Below are 27,920 nucleotides of genomic sequence, written 5' to 3' on the forward strand. Positions count from 1 at the left end.
ATACGCCGGCGTACTTTCTTTCTGGATCTACCCCCTAGTGCCTGGATGAAAAGAATTCTTTGTGACCAGTGATAAAATAAAATGAATGAGAGGTGGCTGTAGCCGACGTGGTGTGGATTCCCTTGCACGTGTATCGTCCCAGTTGGTGGGACTTCGTCAGTAGTGTTTTAAACTTTACAGGATTCATTTGTTTTAACTATTGTTTTTGCTAAATAAGTCAATTTTTGGGGGGTTCTCCTGCATGCTAGTTGATAGGATGGTTGAGCATGCAGTGCCATATATCACGGCTGTTTAGTGATTTGCCTTCCCCACCTCCTGAAGATACATTTCAGCTGCACCAAAACAAAAAGGTTTAAAATATATCATATATGAAAATAATATAATATATTATAATATATAAAAATGCCTCCTGCCAACATTCTATAGAGAAGGATCCTTGTACTCTGGGGAGACCCAGTGGTCCAATGCATCCCCTGACTAGTCAAGTCTGGAGTTCTCCAACCAGCAGGGGCCATGAAGTTTGCTTAGTCTATAGGTCTGACTTATCAGGAGGTGTACCAGTCTTCTGCAGAGGGACCACTGCTTTCACAGCATATAACATGCTGGTAGGACACTGGCTTTTCTACTTGGGCTGTGGTTGCGTTTTGAAGAAAACAAACTTTGCACATGTTTTGTTTTGATGCATATGGAAAACCTAATTAGGCTTTAATTAAAAAAAAAAAAAATACTTCTGGACCTTAAACAACTCTTTTTTATTTTCTTCCATTACAAGTTTATTGCCATTTTATTTTTATTCACTAAAGCAATAGTCTGATAGCTGTGTAAATGTAACATGTTGGAAGACAACATGGTTAAGGCTTGCAGGAATTCAACTTACTGAGCATTGTCTTTTTTTTTTTTTTTTAGCTTCGATAGTCATTGGGAAGTGGTGGTGTGAAATGGAGCCATGTTTAGAAGGAGAAGAATGTAAGACCCTCCCAGATAACTCAGGATGGATGTGCGCAACTGGCAATAAGATAAAGACCACAAGAGTAAGTATAGTCATACTACATTCTCATCAGTCAAAAAACAAAGAAAATGGAAGAAAATGGAAAGAAAAAAATGGATTGTCACCAAGACCAAAACTCAAAAGGCTTAATGTACACGGGACTATTTACAACCTCTCCTGAACGATTTAACTTGAAAGATAGTAACCCACGTTTGAAACGTCAGGTTTTTTTTTTGTTTTTTTTTATTGGCAAAAACAAAAAAACGCCTATAAACAAAACACGGCTAAACGTGGGTTACCGCATTTAGCCGCGTTTAGATGCATTTGCCATCGGAAACGTCAGAAACGTTGGCGTCTGAACTCATTTTTTTGCCTTAAAAAAAAAAGGCCTATAAACGCAACTGCCTGAAAACTACAGTAAACTAACCTGTGTACATGTACACATAAGATAACATTGAATAAGTTCAGGGGCAATTGAAAAAAGCGTCCAACTGCCTCTGAACGTCCGTTTTACAGCAGCAGTGTACATGGGGCCTACGGGCAACTTAAAAGCAGCATGCCAGTGAAGCCTTCAATCATACTGCATACCTTTAGATAATTTACTGTAAGGCCCCTTTCACACTGGGGCGGGAAGTGCGGTGGTGTTAAAGCGCCACTATTTTTAGCGGAGCTTTACCGTTGTAATTGCGGCAGTATTCGGCCGCTAACGGTACGGTTTTACCCCCACTAGCGTCCGAAAAAGGGTTAATACCGCCGGCAATGGGCCTCCGCATTCAGCTCTGCAGAGGCACAATCCCGGCGGTATAGCCGCGGTTTCCCATTGCTTTCAATGGGGAAAAAGCAATGGAGGAGCGGTAAACACACCGCTCCTTCACCGCACCAAAGATGCGGCTTGCAGGACTTTTGGAGCAGTCGTCCTAGCGCACCGCTTCAGTGTGAAAGCCCTCGGGCTTTCACACTGGAAAAACAGCAGACGCTGTTTCAGGTCGGTTTGCAGGCACTAATTTTAGCGCAATAGCGCCTGCAAATCGCCCCAGTGTGAAAGGGGTTTAAGACAGTTTTACTATACTGTAAATGTATAAGCTTGTTGCTGGTTTACTGCTTACTTACACTCAGGGCTTTTTTTCCTCAGAGAATAGGTGCAGAATAGGTGCAGGTACTCCCCTGCAGAGTCACTCCTTGTCTCCACCCCCTACCCATCTCAGAGGACCCCCCCACCCCCTTTATCTGAGTTCCATGTCAATCCAGCAATGTGCACAAGAGCCTCAGCCATCTGGGAACTTTCATTCCTCATTGGCTGAGACAGCAAGGGGCACCATTGGCTCCCGCTGCTGTCAACCAAAGTCAGTGAACCAATGAGAAGAGAGAGAGGGCAGGGCCTGAATGGACACACAGAGCAGAGACTCCGGAGCGAGCCTGCTCAGTTGGCCTCATAGCAAGCTGCTTGCTGTGGGGGGGACTCGACATGAGTTAGGGGCCAGTAGCTCCAACGAGGGACCCAAGAAGAGGAGGATCTGGGCTCCTCTGTGCAAAATCACTGCACAGAGCAGGTAAGTATGACATGTTTGTTATTTAATAAAAAAAAACATAGCCTTTAATATCACTTTAAATGTCCAGTTACAGGGTGGGGGTGAGGGTGTGCCCATGACAGCTCCTGAACTTAGAGGAAGAGCACTGAATGATGATGGATGTCATTCAACTCAGAAATTGAAGACATCTAGTGGAGAAAATTAAGTAGTGTGGAGCACTGCTCCGGATTGAAGGTAAGTATTGCAGCTTACCTTTAAAATCTTTTAATGGTCTTTTATTTATTTTTACTTACATTTTTCTAATGAAGGGCATTTTTTGCGATTCGGCACTGCGTCGCTTTAACTGACAATTGCGCGATCGTGCGACGTTGCACCCAAACAAAATTTACATCCTTTTTTCCCACAAATAGAGCTTTCTTTTGGTGGTATTTGATGACATCTGGAGTTTTTATTTTTTGCGCTATAAACAAAAAGAAAAAAAGTACCGGTAATATGTTTTACTTTTTGCTATAATAAATATCCCCAAAAAATATATAAAGAAACATTTTTTTTCCTCAGTTTAGGCCGATATGTATTCTTATAAAAATTTTTGGTAAAAAAAAAAATCGCAATAAGCGTTTATTGATTGGTTTGCGCAAAAGTTATAGTATCTACAAAATAGGGGATAGTTTTATGGAATTTTATTATTATTTTGTTTACTAATACTGGCGGCGATCAGCGCTTTTTATCGTGACTGCGATATTACGGCAGACACATCGGACACTTTTGACACTATTTTGGGACCATTGTCATGTATACAGCGATCAGTGCTATAAAAATGCACTGATTACTGTGTAAAGGACACTGGCAGGGAAGGGGTTAACCACGAGGGGGCAAGGAAGGGGTTAAAGGAGTTGTAAAGGAAAATTATTTTTTTGCTGAAATGACTGTTTACAGGGTATAGAGACATAATAGTTAACTGATTCCTTTTAAAAACGAATAAAAGTAGATAAAAATCAATCATATAATGTACCTGCAGTTTCTAGTTTTGTTTTTGCTTGTTGTTTCCTGCTTCTGTGATGTACAGAGCCACAGAGCCAATACAGGGCAGTGATGGTTTGGAAAACGAAACTGATTGGTGTTGAGGGGTTTTAGACACACAGTAATCACACCTCCTTGATTAGTGACCACAGAGAGAAATCTCCCAGCACTGTGGTTATCAGGAAACAGACAACCAGGAAGTGTGAAGATCAGAGAAGAATTACAGCAACTTGAGAGCAAAAACGAACAATGAGGACATGAAAACAGCACTGCATTAAGGTAAAGGAAGCTATAAAGATAAAAAAAAAATCCTTTACAAACCCTTTAACTGTGTCCTAGGGAGTGATTCTAATAGCTAGATTCAGTAGATACGTCGTCGTAACTCTGAATCTAAGCCGCCGTACATTTAAGTGTATTCTCAAATTGAGATACACTTAAATGTAGCTAAGATACGTCTGCCTGCGCTGTCGTATCTTAGCTGTCTAGTTCTGCTGGCTGCTAGGGGCGTGAACGCTGATTTACGCCTAGAATGCGTAAATCAGCGAGATACGCCTATTCACGAACGTACGCTTGCCCGTCGCAGTAAAGATACGCCGTTTACGTAAAGCGTTTTCAGGCGTAAAGTTAGTCGAACAAAAAGCTGGTCTAGCCAATATTAAGTATGGACGTCGTTCCCGCGTCAAATTTTGAAAATTTTACGTCGTTTGCGTAAGTCGTCCGTGAATGGGGCTGGACGTAATTTACGTTCACGTCGAAACCAATAAGTCCTTGCGGCGTACTTTGGAGCAATGCGCACTGGGATATGTCCACGGACGGCGCATGCGCCTTTCATTAAAAACGTCGATCACGTCGGGTCATGGTTTATTTACATAAAACACGCCCACCTCTTCACAATTTGAATTAGGCGCGCTTACGCCGGCCCATTTACGCTACGCCGCCGTAACTTAGGAGGCAAGTGCTTTGTGAATACAGCACTTGAATCTCTGACTTACGGCGGCGTATCGTAAATACAATACGCTACGCCGGCTCAAAAATACGCCGCCCTACCTGAATCCAGCTATTACTGTGTGGGGGCTGGGCTACAAGTGACATGGCAGTGATCACTGCTCCCGATGATCACTGTCCTGTCAATAGGCAGAACAAGGAAATGCCTTGTTTACATAGGCATCTCCTCGTTCCGATCGCGGAACACTGGGCGGACATCGAGTCCGCGGGTCCCACGGGCACGGTCATGGAGCTTGCGGCAAGCGTGCGTGCCCACTAGGCAGCAGATACAAAGCAACGTACCTGTGCGTTGTTTTGTCTGCCCTTGCCATTCTGCCAACGTGTATCTACGCAGTTGGCAAGTGGTTAAATAACCATGTTGCTTTATAAACTACATGGGTAAAGAAATGGATTATGTTAAGAAGGACGACGTGTTTTCTCTACTGACCCATTACAGGAATCCCCACCTTTCTGCATAATAGTTAAGCACTCATTAGGGTGTGAGGGTCCCCAGCCTATTATGACTCTTTCGTATTACTGTTTGCAGCTGTACCCTGTAGAGGTGATAAATAGGATAAATAATTACACCTGCAATTTACACGCAAGCATTATTGCCGGCAAATGATTATGTGAGCGGATTTTAAATTAGACGAGAATATAAAAGACAAGCTCGGTGAAATTCACTCCATTACATGTAAAAGCTTATCAGAGATTTCCATCTTAATCTCAGGTATATGCTAGAGACAGAGAATTACGTTTTATAGACGCTATACAAAATCCCAGAGTTTCTATCAATTACAAAGCCCAGAAGCTTTCTCTGTAGGAACTGCTGGCAAAACAGATGTGAGTTCCTGCTTACTAAAGTGGAACAAAAAAAAGTCATTTTCATTACACAGCTTGGGTTATTGCGATATATTTATAGCTAGAATTTAAAGGGGAATTTCGGCAAAATTGCTTGTCTAGGGATTTTAAACCCCCGTTCAGGATTTACAAGAAACAACCCTTGCACTGCAATAGGTGCAATACCTAGGACTGGATCTTCCGAAAATTAGAGTCTCAATGTATGTTTCTTTCTTCACAAACATGAAGTGGATTTATAATTGGTGAACTTTCAGGAGCGCAGAGTTTTCCTTTTTGGTGTATATGGCCTCATGCCCACCATGACGTTTTTGAGCTGTAGATGGCTGAGCCGTTTTTAAGCTACAAAAAAACCCAGGACCAGTGCGTTCTGAAGCTCCAGCGTTAGAGCTGTAAAATGCCAGACGTTAAAAAACGCTAAAGAACGCTAAAAAACTCTAAAAACGCTAAAAACGCGCAAAAACTCTAAAAAACTTTTTGAGCTACAGCTCGAAAAAAAAAAAACATGGACATGCGTTTTTAAGCTGTAAAAAAGGCTAAAAAAAGTGGCTGTAAAAACGTCAATAGAAATGAAGCCTAAGCAGTGTACAGGAAGCCTAAATGTTATTTAGAATTCTTCTTAGCGCTCTGCCCAGAGCTAGATATCCAGATGTGGGTGGAGGAATTCATTGATTGTGAGCTGGTCAGGCTTTAAATTAGTTCAGCTAGGCTCCCAGGCCACACCTCTCTATATCAATCCGTTTGATTGGCAGTGCTGGCTGACCTAAATGAGAATGATCTACTTACAGCAGAAGTGCTTGTAATGAGAGACGAGTACATTGATTCATGAATCTGGCACACTTGTTAAATGTCACCTTCTTTCCAATCAGACATTTTCAACGTGCCTGATTATATGGATGTAGATTTGTCCAGCCTGCAAATTATCTTTATGATTGACTTCATTCGAAAATTTCCTGATTCTCTGTAAATCGTTTTATTCAGGAAGCGCCATGATCTGTCAAGAGAAAGGTGAGATTCACCGGCTTTTCCCTAATTGGAAGAATGATTCGCTCATCTCCACTTTTAGCACCACCAATCTTAGAAAATGAAACCTTGCAAACAAGAGTGATCCTTTTCAGAGTGCCGGATCAAGCAATTAAAAGTCATCTTTATCAAGGTCAGAACTTAACCACTTCAGCCCCGTAAAGATTTTCCCCCTTAACCACTCCCCATCCGGTCGATAGTCAATTGACGTCCGGGAAGTGGTTGTGAAATCCTGACTGGACGTCTATTGATGTCCTGCAGGATTACATGCTGGCGCGCGCCCGTGGGGGGGTAAAGAGCCTACGGTGGAGGCTCTTTACCACATGATCAGCCGTGTCCAATTACGGCTGATTACGATGTAAACAGGAAGAGCCGTTGATCGGCTCTTCCTCACTCGCGTCTGACAGACGCGAGTAGAGGAGAGCCGATCGGCAGCTCTCCTGACATGGGGATTGTTTATCAGTGCGGCCCTCCCTCGGATGCCAACACTGGACCACCAGGGAGTGCCCCCCGGTGCTCAATAGAGCAAAAATGGGCACACAAAAAAAACAATAAAAAAAATTGAACACAATCAATGCCAATCAGTGCCCACAAATGGGCACTGACTGGCAACATGGGCACTGACTGAAATGATGCCCAGCAATGCCATCAGTGCCACCCCTCAGTGTCCATCAGTGCCACCCCTCAGTGTCCATCAGTGCCACCTCTTAGTGCCCATCTATGCCCAGTGCACACCTATCAGTGCCCTTCTGTGCCACCCATAAGTACCCATCAGTGCCACCCATAAGTGCCGCCCATGAGTGCCCATCAGTGCCACCAAAGAGTGCCCAGTGCCGCCTATGAGTGCCCATCAGTGCCGCCTATGAGTGCCCATCAGTGCAGCATACCAGCGCCGCCTATCAGTGCCGCCTATCGGTACCCATCAGTGCCGCCTCATCAGTGCCCATCAGTGCCACCTCATTGGTGCCCATCAGTGCCGCCATATCAGTGCCCATAATTGAAGATTTTTTTACAAAAAAAAATAACAGAAAAAAATTAAAATTTTTTTTTTTCAAAAATGTCGATATTTTTTTAGTTGTTACGCAAAAAATAAAAATCGCAGAGATGATCAAATATCACCAAAAGAAAGCTCTATTTGTGGGAACAAAATGATAAAAATCTCATTTGGGTACAGTGTAGCATGACCGCGCAATTGTCATTCAAAGTGCGACAGCGCTGAAAGCTGAAAATTGGCTTGGGCAGGAAGGTGCGTAAGTGCCCGGTATGGAAGTGGTTAATGACCAGGCCATTTTTTGCTATACGGCACTGCATCGCTTTAACTGACAATTGCGCGGTCGTGTGATGCTGTACCCAAACAAAATTGACATTTTCTCCCCCACAAATTGAGCTTTCTTTTAGTGGTATTGCAAAGTGAAGCTTTACCTCATTTACTAAGCTCTGAAGCAACTGCAAAGTGCAGTCTATTTCCCTTGTTGTATGAGCCAATGAGAGAGCGAGAGAGATCCAAGAGAATCGATACTCTCATGCATATCGCTGGATCGAGACCAGGTTAAGGTAAGTATAAAAGGGGGCTGGGGGGAGATGCGCCCAGAACGTTTTTGACCTTAAAGTGATTGTAAAGCTTCCTTTTTTTTAACCTTCCTTGCGTTTTTCCCAAGTGTGGCTCAGGTTAAATTTCAGTACCATTAGCGGTAACCCCGAGCCACACTCGGGATTGCATTGCAGGATCCTGGTACAGTATACTTACCTTGTCAACCAGGATCCTGCAATGTCCCCCGAGGCTGTGTCCTCCACCCGACTCCTCTGTGTGCCACGCTCCGTTCCCTGCGAGCGTCGCGGTGCACGGGGGCGGAGCCTGGCGGCAAATTCAAAAAGTACTAAATTCATAACACATACGGTACCACTGTAATCTTACAGATTACATTACGGTATGAAATAATTTTACCTCCCATTTGTCCCTAGTGCTCTTTCCAGTGCCCTGCATGCAGTTTTATATTATAAAAACTGTTCTTTCTGCCTGGAAACTGGAAATTGTCCATAGCAACCAAAAAGTGTCCCTTTACGTCAAAAGTGGTTTATACCAGCTAGAAAAAAGCGATAGTAAATTAGAACACTTGCAGAATTGAGCGATAGTGAATCGCGGGGGAAATTAATTTTATTATTATTATTATATTATTATTTTTTTTTATTATTTAAACTTATTTATTATATTTTCATTTATGATTTTGTGTTTTAAACTTTATCATACCCGGGATGTCTACTAGACTCTTGTTTGGACAGATTTAAGTGGGTTGTTACTAAGAATTACAGGCCTACAATATAAAATGCCAAATTTCTATGCAAAACAATTGTACCGTTTTGAGTCGCAAAAATCTGACATAATCATACCGCCAGGGTGGTTACATAACAAACACGTCATACTTACCTCCACTGTGCAGTTTGTTTTGCACAGAGTGGCCCTGATCATTCTTTTCTGGCGGCTCTCGCGGCTTCTCTTCGCATTAGATAACCCCCTAGGGGAAGCGCTCTCCCGGGGGGTTACCTTGCGGGCACGCTCCTGAGTCCAGCATTTGCATCCATAGACACGAATGCCGGACTTGGCCCCGCCCCCGGCAACCATGTCATTGGATTTGATTGACAACAGCGGGAGCCAATGGTTTGCGCTGCTATCAATCTATTCAATCAAGAGCTGAGACCCCGTGCAGACACACCCACGGGGGGAAGATTGGCGCACAGGGGGAAGATTGGCGCCAAATTAAAAAAAGTAAGTACACACAATACATACAGTATACTGTAATCTTATAGATTACAGTATTGTATGAAATAATTACACACCCCTTTGTCCCTAGTGGTCTGCCCAGTGTTCTGCATGCAGTTTTATATAATAAAAACTGTTCTTTCTGCCTGGAAACTGGAGATTGTCCATAGCAACCAAAAGTGTCCCTTTAGATCAGTGTTTCTCAATTCCAGTCCTCAGGCCCCCCCAACAGGTCAGGTTTTCAGGATTTCCCTCAGATGAAAAGGCTGTGGTGATTACTAAGGCAGTGAAACTGATCAAATCACCTGTGCAAAATAATGGAAATCCTGAAAACCTGACCTGTTGGGGGGGGCCTGAGGACTGGAATTGAGAAACACTGCTTTAGATCAAAAGTGGTTTTAGAGCAGCTAAAAAACAGCGATAATAAATTAGAATCACTTGCAGAATTGAGCTATAGCGATTTGTGGGGAAATTCGTCGTCAAACAATAAAAGTAATGAGCGACAATTCTGCAACTGAGCAAATTTCAGTGATTTTGATTTGATTACATTATTGAATAATTTTTATTATAATTACATTAATTTTTTGTTATGATTATTTATAGTTATTTATTATATTATAATTTATGATTTTATTTTTCAAACTTTCTCATACCCGGGATGTCTACTAGACTCTGGTTTGGACAGATTTAACCACTTTACAACCGGAGGCCGTCTTTTAACGGCCTTGGCTTTGTGCGGTGACATCTGAATGATGCCTGCAGCTACAGGCATCATTCAGATATCACCGTCTTCAGCCGCCGATTCTGTGCACTATAAGAAAGATCAAAGCGGCAGTTCCGCCTCTTGATCGTTCTTATAGGCACGGGACGGGACGTCCCCCCTCCCACCGCCATCCGGTGCTTCTCCGGGCTCTCCCGTGCCATCGGGGGCCCGGAGAGTGAATCGGCCGGCGCCGTCTGGTAAGCATAGAGATGACTGGTGACCTGATGGTCACCAGTCATCTCTATGACTGTCGGAGGCCCGGGCGCGACGTTATGACGTCACACCCGGTACCCGCAAGTAAACAAAGCCGCAATTGCAGCTGTCGGCATGTGATCTGTGATTTTTTTTTCACCGATTTCATGCTTGTAAGCCTGGAGGAGAGATGTGGGGTCTTATTGACCCCACATCTCTCCATAAAGAGGACCTGTCACAGTGATTCCTATTACAAGGGATGTTTACATTCCTTGTAATAGGAATAAAAGTGATAAAAAAAAGTAAAAAAAAGTGTAAAAATTTTAAAATGAAGTAAAAAAAAAATATATATATATTTTTTTTAAATGCCCCTGTCCCCGGTAGCTCTCGTGCAGAAGCGAACATGCATGCAAGTCCCGCTCACATATGTAAACGCCGTTTAAACCCCACATGTGAGGTATCGTCGCGTGCGTTAGAGGGTGTGCAACAGTTCTAGCACTAGACCTCCTCTGTAACTCGAAAATAGTAACCTGTAAAAAAAAATTAAGCGTCGCCTATGGAGATTTTTAAGTACCGAAGTTTGGCGCCATTCCATGAGTGTGCGCAATTTTAAAGTGTGACATGTTAGGTATCTATTTACTCGGCGTAACATCATCTTTCACATTATACAAAAAAATTGGGCTAACTTTACTGTTTTGTTATTTTTTAATTCATGAAACTGTTTTTTTCTCTAAAAAAAATTATTGCGCAAATACTGTGCGAGAAAAAGAGTTGCAATGACCGCCATTTTATTCCCTAGGGTGTCTGCTAAAATAAAATATATAATGTTTGGGGGTTCTGATTAATTTTCTAGCAAAAAAATTTTGATTTTTACATGAAGGAGAGTGCCAAAGGAAGTGCCAAAATAGGCCCGGTTGTCAAGTCGTTAAGTGAGTTATTCCAAAGAATTACAGGCCTACAATATAAAACGACAAATTTCCATGCAAAATAATGGTACCGCTTTTAGCACCTAAAATCTGAAATAATCATACCGCCAGGGAGGTTAACTTGAATTGCACCTCATGGATCTATTTATAAACAAATGTGACAAGCATTTTGTATTTTGTCTAACATGATTATTTTCTATGGTCGTTGGCATCCTCTAGTGGTCATAACGGGGTATTTTTTCTCGAAATTTTCACATTATGGCCATTAGATGGAAAACTGAGGCTGATCAGGATGGAAGTGATAATGATGGTGATGATAATAAAGCAACCTAACGGGGAAGGAATCAGTAAATGGAGTTTTGTTACTGTGGGTTTCTATTGTTGGTAAAGCCTTTCCATTTTTTACATCTCTGATTTGTTGCTTTTCATAACACCTTACAAAAAAATAAAACGTGACTAGTTATCAAATTGCAACTGTTTAATGTATTCCAGATGTACAATAAATTTCGGTCCATGTAGTATTTATAAATACATAAAGAATTAACCACACTGTTATGTCCTCCAGTAAAAATATGTCCTTTTCCTGCAGAAATGTTATAATAAATGTACAATAATAATTACGGTTTTAATTATTGATTAAGGTTAAACCATTAAAACTGCAGAATGAACTAAAATAGATTCTGTATATGGCTGTCCTGAATATGACTTCACTTAAGCGTAACGATTACACGGCAGAATATTTAATTTTAGTATAGGAAGTATATATTTCATATTTTTTTTTATTTTTCTTATTTATGCTTTTTAAATTCCATATGTATATTTCTGGTGGAGGTTTACATTTTTTGTTTTGTTTTTAAGTTTCAGGGTCACTCATGACCACCTTCATGCAAGGCACGATGGCATCTGAGAGGCCCTGAAACCTAGTAGGTATAGTTATTGTTGTCACCCTAAAATAATTAGTACAGTAATTGGTAGTTGTTGTATTTTTTTTTATTATTATTATCTGCACTCCATAGGAATCCCTGTGGTTAGCCTACACTAAGCAAACTAAATCTGTGTATTAGATTTACTAGACGTTGGTTTAACACACTTAACCACCAGACCAGGGGTTTCCAAACTATGGCCCATTGCAAGATTTTATTGCCCCTCTGATGTAAGAGACCCTGATGTAAGGGGAGACTGATGGGGACTGTCATATAACGGGGGACTCTGTTGTAATATGATGTCCGATTTAAGGGGGACTTTGATGGAGACTGTCATATAAGGGGGGACTTTGATGGGGACTCTGATGTAAAGTGAGACTCGAATGAATTAGGGACTCTTATTTATAAGGGACTTTGATGAGGACTCTGTTGTAAATTGAATCTTTTGATGAATGGGGGACTCCGATTTAAGGGGGACTTTGATGGGGACTCTGATGTAAGGGGAAACTAACTCTAATGACTAGGAGCCACTGATTTAAGGGGGACTTTGATGGAGACTCTGATGTAAGGGGAAACTAACTCTAATGACTAGGAGACACTGATTTAAGGGGGACTTTGATAGGGGCTCTGATGTAAAGGGAGATTCTGATGGGGACTTTCATATAAGAGGGGGGACCTTTGATGTAAAGGAGACTCTGGTTTAAAGGAGGACTTTGATGGGGACTTTGCTATAAGGGGGCTCTGATGGGAACTCGTATGTAAGGGGGAACTCTGATGGGCTGAGGTGTATTTGGAATGTACTGTATATGCTCTTTTTTACCGAAGTTTGTTTTTCTGTTGTTCTAAATCATATCCTATTGATTACAAAAAAAAATTAAAATGTATTGATTCATCTAAATTTGATTCACTCATTTATAAAACTGAATCCCATGAATATTTGTAAAATATAAGATGTGTCCATTGTAGTGAAATGTTTGGAGACCCCTGCTTACTTTTTTTAGATAGCAAACTCTTCCTTCTTTTCTTTCTTCCTTTCCTTCTCTTCCTTTCTTCCTTCCCGTCCTCCCTTCTCTTCCTTCATTGATTCTCTTCCTTCCTTCCTTCTCTTCCTTCCTTCTCTTCCTTTCCTACATTCTCTTCCTTCCTTCCCTTCTCGTTCTTCCTTCCTTCTCGTTCTTCCTTCCCTTCCATTCTCTTCCTTCCTTCCTTCCTTCCTTCTCTACCGTCCTCCCTTCCTTCCTTCTCTTGCTCCCTTCCTTCCTTCCTTTGCTTCACTTCCTTCCCTTCCTTCTCTTCCTTCTCTTCCTTCCTTCCTTCCTTACTTCTCTTCCTTTCCTACTTTCTCTTCCTTCCTTCCCTTCTTGTTCTTCCTTCCTAGTGGTTCTTTCTTCCCTTCCATTCTCTTCCTTCCTTCCTTCCTTCTCTTCCTTCCTTCCTTCCTTCCTTCCTTCCTTCCTTCCTTCTCTTCCTTCCTCCCTTCCTTCCTTCTCTTGCTCCCTTCCTTCCTTTGCTTCACTTGCTTCCCTTCCTTCTCTTCCTCCCTTCCTTCCCTTCCTTCTCTTCCTTCCCTTCCTTCTCTTCCTTCCCTTTCTTCTCTTCCTTCCCTTCATTCCCTTCCCTTCCTTCTCTTCCTTCCCTTTCTTCTCTTCCTTCCCTTCCTTCTCTTCCTTCTCTCCCTTCCCCTCCCTTTCCAACTTTCTCTTCCTTCCCTTTATTCTCTTTCTTTTCTCCCTTCCTTTCCTCTCTTCCTTCCCTTCCTTCTTTCCCTCCTTTTCGTCCTTCCTTGCCTTATTTCCTTCCGTCCTTACCGTCTTCCACAGGAAACAGTTTTGACAAAATGATTTTGAAATCTGTGACATTTTATGATATGTACTACTTGTTGGGGTCACAGAAGCCTACAATACCAACATTTAGGACACCCCAAGTGGTGGCACACTCCCCCATAGGTAGTCATGAAGCAATAGTGCACCTATATGGGGGAGGGGGGATCATAAAGCAATTTAATCCTTAGGGGGTCACTAATACTGGGGGAGAGGAGGTGTTCATAAAACAGTGGCTTATGGACCTTTTACCCAAATGAATGAATTAATTAACCACTTGTCCTCTGGAAAAATGACCCCCGTTCATGACCAGGCCACTTTTTGCTATACGGCACTGTGTTACTTTAACTGACAATTGCGATTTCATGCTATGCAGTAACCAAAGAAAATGTATGTAATTTTTTCCCAAAAATAGAGCTTTCTTTCGGTGGTATTTGATCATCTCTGTGTTTCTTATTTGTTGTGCTATAAACAAAAAGAAAAGCGAAAAAAAATATATATAATTTTTACTTTCTGCCATAAAACACATCCGATAAACAAATTAACAAATTCAAATTTCTTCATAAATTTAGGCCAATATGTATTCTGCTACATATTTTTGTTAAAAAAAATCCCAATAAGCGTATATTGATTTGTGGTTTGATTGTGGCTTGATTGATTTGTATATTTGTATATTGGTTTGTGAAAAACTTATAGTGTCTACAAACTATGGAATACTGTAGTATTTTTATATATTAGTAATGGCAGCGATCAGTGACTTATAGTGGGGCTGCGATATTGGGGTGGACAATTGGACTCTAACTGACACTTTAGATACTTTGTGAGAACCAGTGACACTAATGCAGTGATCAGTGCTAAAAAATATGCACTGTCACTGTACTAATGACACTGACTGGGAAGGGGTTAACATCAGGGGCAATCCAAGGGTTAAATGTGTGCCTAGCCAGTGTTTATGTGTACTGTATGTGGTGCTTTTACTACATACAACTTGCAGTTGCCCCAGAGCTTAGTAAATGAGCAGAAGCTCTGCTGACTTCCATCATCCAATCATGTGCAAGAAAAAATGCTGTTTTCTTTTATTTTCCTTGCATTTGATTGGGTATTCTTTGTAAAGTGAAGCTTTACCTCATTTACTAAGCTCTGGATCAACTACACTTGCAAAGAGCAACTGTACAGTCTATTTGCCTTTAGTAAATCAACCCCTATGTGTGTATTCAGTTAAAACTTTTTTGCTGGTTCTGTGGCACCATGGGAAAGATTTCCTCGCTTCCTGTCCCATTGACAACATGTCACCTTTCTTTCTTTCTTTCTTTCTTTCTTTCTTTCTTTCTTTCTTTCTTTCTTTCTTTCTTTTCTTTCATTTCTTTCCTTTTATTTCTTTCTCTTTCTTTCTTTCTGTCTTTCTTTCTTTCTTTCTTTCTTTCTTTCTTTCTTTCTTTCTTTCTTTCTCTTTCCTTCCCATAATTTGGGCACCCTAAAGTTAACTTTCTTTCTTTCTTTCTTTCTTTCTGTCTTTCTTTCTGTCTTTCTTTCCTTCTTTCTCTTTTCTTTCGTTTCTTTCTTTCTTTCTTTCTTTCTTTCTGTCTTTCTTTCTGTCTTTCTTTCCTTCTTTCTCTTTTCTTTCGTTTCTTTCTTTCTTTCTTTCTTTCTTTCTTTCTTTCTTTCTTTCTTTCTTTCTTTCTTTCTTTCTTTCTTTCTTTCTTTCTTTTTCTTTCCTTCTTTCTTTCTTTCTTTCTTTCTCTTTCCTTCCCATAATTTGGGCACCCTAAAGTTAACTTTCGTTCTTTCTTTCTTTCTTTCTTTCTTTCTTTCTTTCTTTCTTTCTTTCTTTCTTTCTTTTTTTCTCTTTCCTTCCCATAATTTGGGCACCCTAAAGTTAACTTTCTTTCTTTCTTTCTTTCTTTCTTTCTTTCTTTCTTTCTTTCTTTCTTTCTTTCTTTCTTTCTTTCTTTCTCTTTCCTTCCCATAATTTGGGCACCCTAAAGTTAACTTTCTTTCTTTCTTTCTTTCTTTCTTTCTTTCTTTCTTTCTTTCTTTCTTTCTCTCTCTTTCCTTCCCATAATTTGGGCACCCTAAAGTTAACATTCTTTCTTTCTTTCTTTCTTTCTTTCTTTCTTTCTTTCTTTCTTTCTTTCTTTCTTTCTTTCTTTCTTTCTTTCTTTCTTTCTTTCTCTTTCCTTCCCATCCTTCAAAAACATAATTTGGGCACCCCAAAGTTAACTTTCTTTCTTTCTTTCTTTCTTTCTTTCTTTCTTTCTTTCTTTCTTTCTTTCTTTCTTTCTTTCTTTCTTTCTTTCTTTCTTTCTTTCTCTTTCCTTCCCATCCTTCAAAAACATAATTTGGGCACCCCAAAGTTAACTTTCTTTCTTTCTTTCTTTCTTTCTTTCTTTCTTTCAAAAACTTTGAAGCTAAAAAGAGAACATGAAATGATATTGGCATGTATTGTATGTGTGTGTTTGTGGTAAAAAGATGAAAATTGATACTGTCAGAAAGTTTAGTGACTCTTCTGATTTGCAGTAAATTGCGGGTTCCTATGACAATCGTATGGTTTTTGTACAGTAAAATAAAGCCATAGCACTGTCTAGATGCTAGAAGGAATCAGCTGTCAGGTGGGTTAAAATGTATTGTAGCAGTGCCCATACATAATTAATACTGTGTACTGTGTACATGATTTGGATGTACTCTGGGAGAAAACAGTGACAAGGTAAACAAGCGCCTGAGTCTTACGTGGAAGAACTGCCGACATTTGTAAGACTTTGTCAGTGGAATCTGAACAAGCGGCCCTAGAGCTATGACATTAATTGACTGCACTTCAACAGTAAACCTGCACACTCCATGCCACTCGATAACCAAAGAAAAGATGAACATTTTGTCTTATATCACAGTATAGAGCAGCTAAGGTATTTAAAGTGAACCGGCAAGTGTAAAGACAGCAGAGATTCTATCAAAGTGTATGTCTTGGCAAAATTAAAAAATAATAAATAAATATATACTGTATATATTTATATTTATATACACTATGGCCCAAATTCACAGAGAGCAAGGCGCACATTATGCCGCCGTAGAGTAACCAATGTACACTACGCCAACGCAGTGTAGAGAGGCAAGCATTGAATTCAGCAAGCCAGTGCTCCCAACGCTGCGCCAGCGTGTCGTGGGATTCGAAGGCGTACGCCAGCGTAGGTGGAAGTGGGCGTGAACCCATGCAAATGAGGCGTGACCCCATGCAACTGATGGGCCGAGCGCCAGACAGATATGTATCACGAACTGCGCATGCGCCGTGACGTGGACGCATCCCCCTGCGTCTGCTCACAACCACGTCGGAACAACTGCCTAAACTACGCCGGATCACTGTGTATGGCGTGAACGTAACCTACGCCCAGCCAGACACACGTCCAACGTAAAATACGCCTGCTTGTGTTCCCTGGTGCAGACCTTTGCATGTCTGCTGCTGGGTTGCACCTCCTTTATGGGGAATAACTTTACGCCGGACGTACAACTTACGCGCACCTCTCGTAGCCTGCGTCGGGCGCACGCAGGTTCGTGAATCGCCATATTTCCCTCATTTGCATGTTTGAATGGCTAATCAATGGGAGCAGCACCATTCACCCAGCCTAAATGTGCGCCCACCCTACGCCAGCGTAAGCAAGCTACGTCGGCGGGGTGTAGCCTGGTTTTAGGCGCATATCTGTTTGTGGGTCTTGCGCACAGATACGACGGCGCACATTTGCACTTACGTCGGCGTAACTTGTTATACGTCAGCGTAAGTACTTTGTGAATCTGGGCCTATATTGTCAAAAGTATTGGGACTCCTGCCTTTACACGTGCATGAACTTTAATGGCATCCTAGTCTTAGTCTGTAGGGTTTAATATTGAGTTGGGCCACCCTTTGCAGCTATAACAGCTTCAACTACTCTGGGAAGGCTGTCCACAAGTTTTAGACCCCTTTCACCGGCGGTTTGCAGACGCTATTGCGCTAAAAATAGTGTCTGCAAACCTACCCTAAACAGCGGCTGCTGTTTCTCCAGTGTGAAAACCAGACCACACTGGAGTGGTGCGCTAGCAGGACTGCTCCAAAAGTCCTGTTAGCAGCATCTTTGGAGCGGTGAGATGAGCGGTGTTTTTACCGCTCCTCCACCGCTCCTTCCCATTGAAAACAATGGGAAGCCACGGCTATACCACCAGCAATGCGCCTTGCAGAGGCGCATTGCCGGCGGTATTAACCCTTTTTCGGGCTCTAGCAGGGGTTAAAACTGCAGCTCTAGCGGCAGAATACCGCCGCAATTCTGACGGTATAGCACCGCTAAAAATAACGCTATACCGCCACTGCGCCTCCCGTCCCAGTGTGAAAGGGGCCTTAGGAGTGTGTCTATGGGAATGTCTGCCCATTCTTCCAGAAGTGCATTTGTGAGGTCAGGCACTGCAGGCACTGATGTTGAACACCCAAAGGTGTTCTGTCTGGTTGAGGTCAGGACTCTGTACAGGCCAGTCAAGTTCCTCCACCCCAAACTTGCTCATCCATGTCTTTATGGACCTTGCTTTGTGCACTGGTCCAAATCATTTGCTGGAGGGGGGATTATGGTGTGGGATTGTCTTTCAGGGGTTTGACTTGGATCCTTGGTTCCAGTGAAGGGAAACCTTAAGGCATCAGCATACCAAGACATTTTGGACAATTTCATGCTCCCAACTTTGTGGGAACAGTCTGGGGTGGCCTCTTCCTCTCCCAACATGACTGTGCACCAGGGCACAAAGCAAGGTGTACGGATGAGCGAGTTTGGGGTGGAGGAACTTGACTGACCTGTACAAAATCCTGACCTCAACCGGATAGAACACTTTTGGACTTTTGGGATAAATTTGAGCGTAGATTGTGAGCCAGGCCTTCCCATCCAACATCAGTGCCTGACCTCACAAATGTGCTTCTGAATGAATGGTCAAACATTCCCATAGACACACTCCTAAACATTGTTGACAGCCTTCCCAGAAGAGTTGAAGCTGTTATAGCTGCAAAGGGTGGGCCAACTCAATAATGAACCGTACGGACTAAGACTGGGATTCCATTAAAGCAAGGTCCATAAAGATATGGATGAGCAAGTTTGGGGTGGAGGAACTTGACTGGCCTCCCTTTGGAGATACTGTACATATATATTTCCCTTCTTTGAGATATTAGGCAATTCGTCCAATAAATTGCCAAACTCCTCCTTCCCGATATAGACACTGTAAAAGGGCTCCAAAACGGACCCCAAGAGGGATGTATATAATGTTTAATAAAAAATCGGGAGAAACACTTTTGTGAAGACTAGAGCACTTACCACATATAGAAACACAGTGATTGGACATTTACTTATTTTTGGAGACTTATTGTTTTTCCTGGATTATTCACTATATGAATTGGTAGATGATTTCTTGGGTTAACTGATTTTTATTCTTACGGTTTATTTTATTGCAATTTAAGGTAGCACCCTTATTTTTCACCGTTTCTTATAGTATTAGTGTTTATCACTGTTAAAGGTGCAGCAACCCTTTGTGGCGTTCTGATTTTGTGATTGCACTGTAGGCACCCTTAATAATTTACTATTCTATTCAAATGCTGCTTATGCATTGACACTCTGTCTAGATAGTATGGTTCCCTGCTGATTCAGCACCATCCACAGGCCGCTTAACTCTTCAAAACCACACAGAAGTTGGACTCAACACCATTTTACCTCAGACAATTGCAGTACAGGGGATGTTTTTTCAGTCTTTACAAATATAGGAAGCCCCATCTCTGTAATAAACTAGCATTGACTGAGGGAACATGGAAGAAAATTGGGAGGGGGCTAACCAGGACTATGCCTACTAGCACTAAACAGGGAAGAACTTAAGAAGAATCCAAATCACAAAGTAATCAAGTGGTAGTGAGCCAAAACTGTCAGCATACCACAGAACAATAATAACATCACGCAGTTCAATAAAACAGAGAAATTACATGAAAGTGGGGCAGATCAATATACCGTATATTCACTACAGGCATACCCCACTTTTAAGTACACAATGGGGTTTATTTACTGTCACTGGAAAGTGCAAAATCAGGCTCACTTCTGCATAGAAACCAATGAGCTTCCAGGTTTTATTACCAGGCTTAATTGAACAAGCTGGGGTTAGAAGCTCATTGGTTTCTGTGCAGAAGTGAGCCTGATTTTGCACTTTCCAGCGATAGTAAATCATTGTGTACTTAAAAGTGGGGTATAAGATGCAATGACCTTTAGGTAAATCCAAACTCCAAGTTAAACCCCTTCATTTAAATATCTTCAGTAGCCACAAAGAATATAACTCCATTTTGTATGCACCAATGTGCATGTTATTGACTTGTAAATGTAGCAGCTACATCATCAACGTATCTTTTGTAGGCTTTGAAAGAAAAATTAAAAAAAATTAAATAACAGAATGGAATAGAAAATAATTAAATAGAGAAGAACAGAACAGAATAGAATAGCAAATAAAATAATAAAAGAAAAAATAAAATAAAATAAATGAATAGAGTAAAATGGGACAGAAGAGAAGAGAAAATAATAGAAATAAAAAGAATAGAAAATAAAAGAATAGAAAATAAAAGAATAGAAAGAATATCATTGTCTTCCGAAATTCAAATTTTGTATAGAATGAATTTTAATAGATTGGAATAGAATAGAAAATAATGGAATAGAAAAGAATGGAATATAACCGTTATCCAGAATTCACATTTCAAATACAATGAATTAAAATTTGAATCTGAATTCCGGATTCGATTTTTCCGAATTTAATTTGAATTCTGAAAATTCTAATTAAATTTGAAAAAAATAAATCAACCTAAACTAAACTAAAGGAATTACGAAAACAAATAAAACAAATTTAACTAAACAAAATTATTTAAATAATGAATCAAAGTGAAACAGATTTTTTTGTTCTGAAAACGACTGGCCAGAAGTTCTGACCTCACTCTGCATACTTGTTTAAGGCCAAAGACTTACATGGTCGAATTTCGAAATAATTTTCCTTTTGAAAATCAGACATTTTGTGTGTTTTGTGATCCGATGGTGCCACTGTCGATTTCGAAATTTGACCAACCAAGCTTTCAATTTCACCTCCTGTTTCCACAGAATTTTTTTTTCGTGGCTGGGAATCTTCTTTTCTTTCTGGGATTTTCTTTTCTTGTACGTGCGCATTTCTTTTTCGACTACATTTCTCACACGATTCTCCCATCATTGATTAGAAAATCATTTGTTTTTCAAAAAATTTCAAACATGCCCGATTACTCAAATTTGATGGCCGCATGAAAATCGGCTGTTGCTGCAGCCCACTAATGGTGCAAATTTCGAAATTCGACCCATGTATGGCCTGCCTTAGACAGTACTGAAAACAAAGAGTCAACTCGACAGTAAAGTAAGTAGTACTTCGGAAGCAGGGTTAGGGTTAAGGTTAGCAAAGGAAGTAGGGTTGCCACCTTTTCTTCAAGCCAAACCCGAACACTTCAGCGTCACACAGCAATTTTCTTTTGCTAGTATAAATAAACTATGCATAGATGTTGCTATTACATAACATTTCTAATCATATGAAGTTAATCCCAAGAGTTCCCCCTTTACATCAGAGTCCACAGAGTTACTCCTGTGCATCAGAGTCCACAGAGTTACTCCTGTGTATCAGAGTCCACAGAGTTACCCCTTTGCATCAGAGTCCACAGAGTTACCCCTTTGCATCAGAGTCCACAGAGTTACCCCTTTTGCATCAGAGTCCACAGAGTTACCCCTTTGCATCAGAGTCCACAGAGTTACCCCTTTGCATCAGAGTCCACAGAGTTACCCCTTTGCATCAGAGTCCACAGAGTTACCCCTTTGCATCAGAGTCCACAGAGTTACCCCTTTGCATCAGAGTCCACAGAGTTACCCCTTTACATTAGGATCCCCAGAGTTACCCTTTTACTGTAAGGGGGGACTCTGGGGACTCTAATGTAAGGGCAAACCCTGGGGACTCTAACATAAGGGATGCTCTGGTGTAAGGCAAGGACTCTGATGTAAGGGGGAGTACTGTGGCTTCTGGTGCGAATAAGTAGCTCTGATGTAATGAGTGCTCAAAGAACCCTGATTTACCTTGGCCTACTTACTTAGAGGCAGGAGAGAGAAGGGGGAGGGGGGAGACTTAGTCCAGTCTCAATAATGTGTCCGGGTCTCAGACAGTGTGAAACCCGGACGCATGATTCCAAACCCGAACTGTCCAGGTGAATCCCGAACAGGTGGCAACCCTAAAAGGAAGCCACCTTGCTGTTCTCAGCACAAGGCTTGTTTGAAAAAACAAGACAGTATCAACAGCTTCCCTACTTGCATACTCACAGGATTCCTTTAAACTGCCCACATAATCACCATTTTAACACAAGAATTCCAGATGTACAGATTGTTTGGTGTTAAGGTAGATCTGACATACAACACTGAGCAATCATCTGTAAAGTGATACACCCCCAGGTCTACTTCACATATTGCATAGACTCTAGAAAACCTAGTTTGAGTTTCCTCTCTGTTGTAGCGATATTATGAACAACAGCTTTCCATGGGCTGCTTTAATATTTTAAAGCAAGAACTCCATTATTAGGTACATTAAGATTGTGCTCAAGCCAGTTCTTTCCGTTAACGTGGATTATCATGCCTGGTCAACTCTTAGCAGTCTGAAGGTGTAATGATGCAAGCTAAATGGTAATAATCGATGATGTTGAAATGATTGTGTACACAACTGTGTCTAATGTTATAGTAATTCGGAATTAATTTACCCAGAATGCTGTTTACTTATTTTGCACAGTGTGAGGTGCATAGATTGTTCGTCGCCATAGTAGACCTCTTAAATCAGTCATGAGAGTTCAGAACTCATTGGCTATTTTGATATCTCTTAGGGCTCTTGCACACAGACATATACAGTCGTACAATGTAAAATACAGAAATATTTTGACACCCAGGAGCCACAGGTGTTGTGTACAGCCGTCTGTACAAATTGGGCGTTTTTTTTGGGGGCGAGAGCAAAAAAACACCCAAACCCCCCCTGCCCCCGCTGTTTGTTGGTCGGTCTGGCACTTACCCCATCAGCAACGGTGGGTGGCAGGCAGCAGACAGCATGGTGCAACGGCTCCGTATCCTGTTCTTCATGGCGGCTTTCAGCTCTTCCAATCCTAGGCGTCCAATAGGATCACCTGTCCTTTTAGTCAATCGGGTGACCGGTGTCAAAATCGGCTTCCTGATTGGTCAGGAGGAGGATCAGTGTTACAACAGTGAATATTCATTCGCTGTTGTAACACACCTGGGTGGGATCGGAGAGCACTCTCTGCGACCCGAGCCCACCCTATTTTGAAGCCAATTAGAGCCTCTGGCTCTAATCAGTGCTTCAAAAAAAACATTGGAATCCATGCACCGGTGTCCTGAAATGGGCTGGACGCATTGTTGGGGAGGTGGCAATGGACAGGGGGGGGCGGAAATGGACAGGGGCGGTGCCAGTGCCCCTGATAGTACGCAGGTATACGCTGGTCCTAACATAAACAAATCTAAGTGTATGAACATACATTCTTGAATGCAGCCAGTCTGGGTCCTGGGGTGTCATGCTTATGCATACACATATATATACTGAGACCAATATACACTATATTACCAAAAGTATTCGGACGCCTGCCTTTACACGCACATGAACTTTATTGGCATCCCAGTCTTAGTCCGTAGAGTTCATTATTGAGTTGGCCCACCCTTTGCAGCTATAACAGCTTCAACTCTTCTGGGAAGGCTGTCCACAAGGTTTAGGAGAGCCAAGCTGATTGGCTACCATGCGCCGCTGCACTCCATTTTGCACACTCCAGTTTAAGTAAATCAACCCCAATGTGTTGTTGTTCAGCTTCCTGTTACATAGTTGGTAAGGTTGAATAAAGTGTCTGTGTGTTTCACTACCAATTTCGATATCCCTGTACATTGTGCTTGCTAAGAAACACATCTAAAAAATGTTTTATTTATCTACACTCCCGTCTGACACCACCAACTGTGGAGGGGAGCTTTACAGACTTACCGCTCTAACAGTAAAGAACCCCTTATGCCGTTTAAGATTGAACAGCTTCTTGTCCAGCGTTATTGTCTGGCTGCGTGTCATCTTTAGAGATCCTAAATTAAACATTCCCACAATGCTAGAGTCGCTATTTAACCCCTTGCCGACCAGCTGCCGTTATACGGCAGCAGATAGGCTCTACTATCTGCACAAATCGACAGGTGCTTTTGCGGGCGGATGTGCGTGCTCGCACCCGCTGCATGCTGCGTCAGCGTGCCCGCAGGTCGGACGGACTTGATGTCCCCGCTGACACCTGCAATCGCCTATTAGAGGCAGAAGGGGGATCTGCCTTTGTAAACAAGGTGATTCCCGATCTGACCGGTGACATGACAGGAATCTACTGTTCCCAGTGATCGGGAACAGTGATCTCTGTCATGTCCCTTGCAGCCCATCCCCCCTACAGTTAGAACATACCTAGTGATAGGGAACACAGTTAACCCCTTGATCGCCCCCTATTGTTAACCCCATTCTCTACCAGTATAATTTTTACATTGATCAGTGCATTTTTATAGTACTGGGGGTCAGATTTATCGGTCACAATGTCACAGTCCCACTACAAATCACAGATCGCCACCATTACTAGTAAAAACAATATAAAAAAAGTCCCTAAATCTATCCCATAGTTTGTAAACACTATAACTTTTGCACAAATCAACCAATATACTCCATAATCAATAATCAATATTGCAATTTTTTTTTACTAGGAATAAGAAGAAGAATGTATTTGTATTATAGCAAAAAGTAAAATAAAATTGTTTAAATTGTTGCATTTGTTTTTTTAGAACACAAAAAATAAAAACTGCAGAGGTGATCAAATGCGACCAAAAGAAAGATCTATTTGTGAAAAACAAAAGAATGTCAATTTTGTTTGGGTACAACGCCGCACGACCGCGCAATTGTCAGTTAAAGTGACGCATTGCCGTATCGCAAAAAATGGCCTGGTCATTAAGGGGCCAAATCCTTCCGGGGCTGAGGTGGTTAAAGATTTGTATATTGCGATCATATCCACTTTTATGCTCCTCTTCCACAAGGAGAAGAAAGTTGAATGTTTGTAGTTGTTCCTCATAACTGAGGTCCTCCAGCCCCCTTATTAGCTTCATTGCCCTTCTCCGGACCTTCTCCAGATCCGGCACATCCTTCCTCAGGATTGGTGACCAAAACTGGACAGCACACTCAAGATGTGGCCGAACCAAAGTGGTAGAATTCAAGTTTTATCTCTGGAGTAAATACCATTTTTAATGCATGCTAATTGTTTTCTGGCCCTGCTTGCTGCAGCTTAGCATTGATTGGCACTGTCTTCAAAATATGAATAAAATCACTTGATCTGTACCAAGTGGGAAATTAGGTATTATGTGGGCAATGCTCTTATGTGAATAGCAATTCTTTTGAGTGATATCTATACTGTGGTTATGCTTATATATTTTTATTTTCTCGCTAATGTTCCCATGTATCCCAAAAAATTATAGATATTTATGCTTGCTTTTCAGATTCACCCGAGATCCTAATCTTTTTGGCGGTTGTCATATGAACCCGAAGAGGCCATATGAAAACTTTATTTAAAAACAATAAAAAGCTTATTAAGGATTTACAAGCCAAATGGATATTTTACTTGCACTTTTGACTTTATACGGACAAACTATTTGGGGTTTCACTATGTGAAATAGATTTCACCTTGGAGAGCAACAACAAAAAAAAAATCTATACTTGACTTTGCCAACAACTTGGGCTGGAAACGTTCAACCATTTTGTGTTGAAACATCAAAATTTGGCCGACTGGATTACAGTTTTATATAATATACAACATGTAAATATATATAAATATATATCTAACTGGAAATTCAACTAAAAAAGTAAAACTACTGTTTCCTTCGTCTTTCTTGGACCAATATCATATTTCTATCGCTAAGGAAAACTGCCTGGATAAGGGTCATATTTTCCATCAAGCCCTGAGAATCTTCAGCATATATAGAATCAAAATCTTCCTTCGATTCTTGAAGAACCTAATGGTGAAATACATTATTTTTTCTAATGTGTACCAAGAGCTTTTTACCCATGTGTGATTATAGCATGCTGGCTTTGATTATGTAAAATTTTTCTTAAAAAAAAAAAAAAAGTTGGCTTCCGCCTCTTTCTTTAATTATTTTTTACAAGAAGGTCAGCAGAAATGGATATTATCTCAAACAGGACCCAACGTCTTTCACAGTCGAAGGCATGGGTTAACATTATATTTGTATTATTACTGGTGTATATAGAAAGCCAACGGGATTTGTATAACCGGTGCTGTCTGCGGTCAACCCTATTGGATTCCAATGTTTTGCACTTGCTTTTTCCTTCCAACGTAGACGTCTCAATAAATATTATTTTGCTTCATTTTTTTTAATGCTTGGTAATAGACAGACTGAGTTGGTGTTAATAAATATTTAGGAAGCTTTATTTTATTTATGGGATATATTTAATTTTGCAATTTTTCTTCAATTCCTGGACATTCAGCATTAAAGTGTATAACATCATAAAATGTGCATTTTGTGTTTGTTTTAAAGGGTAAATAAATGCTGCAAGCTGTATCCAAAATGGGCAAGCACAGGACAAATCTCTAGTCCCTAGTAATTCCTGTGATTTCTCTGCAGCTGATCTTTTCCCTATTACTGACTTTTACTGACTTACCATGCATTGTTCTGCACTGTGTCTCTAGGTGGGGGGGTCATCTTGGTAAAGGCAGTGCTTTGCTTCCTCATGTCAGAGCCTCCAGTAAGGAGAACAGTGAGCAGCGCCACAGAGATACCAACGAGTCTCACTACAAATCTCCTGAGACTGCCAGTCAGAGGCCTCTAACACTACAGTAAAACCTTGGATTGCGAGCATAATTCAAAGCACTTGTATATCAAAGCAAATTTCCCCATAAGAAATAATGGAAACTCAGGTGATTCCTTCCACAACCATTTATTTATAGGTCCTTCAGTTTATAGTCCATATAAAAAGATTATAGCAATGTGACCAGGTTGTGTAACCATAAAATGTCAATCCACAAATAAAAACCTCCACAAGGGTATTAGAACCAAAATCCAGCACTAGCTACAGAGTATAAAAGAGAGGAGAAGCACCTATAAGTGTAGAAATATGTTGCGAGTCATGTGACCCGCTTCCCGCGTCACGTGACACTCGAGCTAGTGCGAGAATACACGCCTAGCTATTTCAGATGGTCTCCTGTGAGTTGTGAAACGTCACTCCCAGGAGACCTTGCGCACAGAGTCGTCGGGGAAAAGGAGTGACACGCCCACTCCCCGCAGGGAAGAAGACCCGGAAGTCATGAGGAATACAGGAAAGGCTACAGATTTAAAAAAAATTTACAACGCTACAAGGATTAATTAAGCCTGCAGATAAAATAGCTATAAAGTTCAGTTTGAGGGTGAACCTCCGCTTTAAAGTATAATTAAAGCAAATACTTTTTTTTTATCTTATGTGATATTGAAGCTTAGTTTAAAAACAAACATGTCATACTTACCTGCTCTGTGCAAAACTATTGTACATAGCAGGTAAGTATTACACGTTTGTTTTTTCAGGTCCCTCGCCTGTGCTCCTGGCTCCTCCCCCTCGAGCAATTCCCCCGGAGAAGACTCTTTCCCTTGGAGCACCGCTGCATGCTCACTCCTAAGCCGCTGCTCTATGCTTCCATAAGACACATAGCGCTGCCCCCCCTTCCTCATTAACTCACTGGCTGTGGTGACAGCAGTGGGAACCAAGGGCACCTGCTGCTGTCTCAGCCAATAAGGTAAGGGAGTCCCGGGACAGCCGAGTCTCTCATGCACATCGCTGCTGGATCGAGAGGGGGCTCGGGTGAGTATTAGGGAGGGGGCTGTGGGGGGAGCAGCACACAGAAGTTTTTTTTGTTACCTTCATGCATAGAATGCATCAAGGTAAAAAAACTTTTAGCTTTTACTTTAAAGGTGTTGTAAAGGTTTGTGTTTTTCCACCTTAATGCATCCTAATGCAAATAGTGTAAGTACTGGAATTTGACTTGATGTTAGCCTTTTTCAGCTGTACAAGAGAACTCAGACT

At 41.3% G+C, this 27,920-nt stretch overlaps 1 long non-coding RNA gene across 1 annotated transcript; it reads left to right on the plus strand.

The window, feature by feature from the left end:
• Positions 1 to 949: 949 nt before the first annotated feature.
• Positions 950 to 26,244, plus strand: LOC120945211. The gene is made up of 2 exons (XR_005750544.1): positions 950 to 1,031; positions 25,352 to 26,244. It is a non-coding gene; the product is annotated as an uncharacterized LOC120945211 (long non-coding RNA).
• Positions 26,245 to 27,920: the final 1,676 nt, after the last annotated feature.

Source organism: Rana temporaria, chromosome 7, assembly GCF_905171775.1.
Source record: "Rana temporaria chromosome 7, aRanTem1.1, whole genome shotgun sequence".
NCBI lineage: Eukaryota > Metazoa > Chordata > Amphibia > Anura > Ranidae > Rana > Rana temporaria.